We start from the raw sequence: 630 nt of genomic DNA on the forward strand, positions 1-630 counted from the left end.
CCTCGTCGTGGCTTGCCGAGACCTACCGAGGGAGGTACTTTATGGGTGGGGGAAAGAGGGGGTGGGGTGGGGGGTTGTGTAAGGGGTGGGGGGTGGGGGTTTGTGTAGGGGGTGAGGGGTGGGGGGAGGGGGGAGGGGATGGGAAGGGTGGAGGTGGAGGATGGGGGTAGTTGGTGGAGGGGTGGGAGGAGGGGGTGGGAAGGGTTGAGGTGGAGGATGGGGGTAGGTGGTGGGGGATGGGGTTTTGTGTAGGGGGTGAGGAATGGGGGGAGAGGATGGGAAGAGTTGAGGTGGAAGATGAGGTGGGGGGCTTTGTATATGGGGTGAGGGGTATGGGGGTGGAGGTGAGAGGGTTGTAATGGATGAGGGGGGGTGGGTGAAGGTGATGGGTGAAGGGTGAGGGGTGGGGGGTGGGGGGTGGGGGGAGGTAAGGGCCATACGTAGGTTTTGCGAACTTGTGTAAGTAAAGGGAATGTTGGATGAGAGAGGGGAGAGTGGTAAATGGGAGATGGTGGGGTGGGGGTGGGGGGTAGGATAGTTGGATGAATGAGGGAAGGAGATGGAGAGGAGAGGGGGGGGGGAGGGGGTAGAAAGTTGAGAAGAGAGGAAGGGAGGGAGAGGAGGGGAGGG

The sequence above is a fragment of the Penaeus japonicus genome, unplaced genomic scaffold (genome assembly GCF_977035675.1).
Source record: "Penaeus japonicus unplaced genomic scaffold, GWHDUDI00000001_assembly GWHDUDI00000035, whole genome shotgun sequence".
NCBI lineage: Eukaryota > Metazoa > Arthropoda > Malacostraca > Decapoda > Penaeidae > Penaeus > Penaeus japonicus.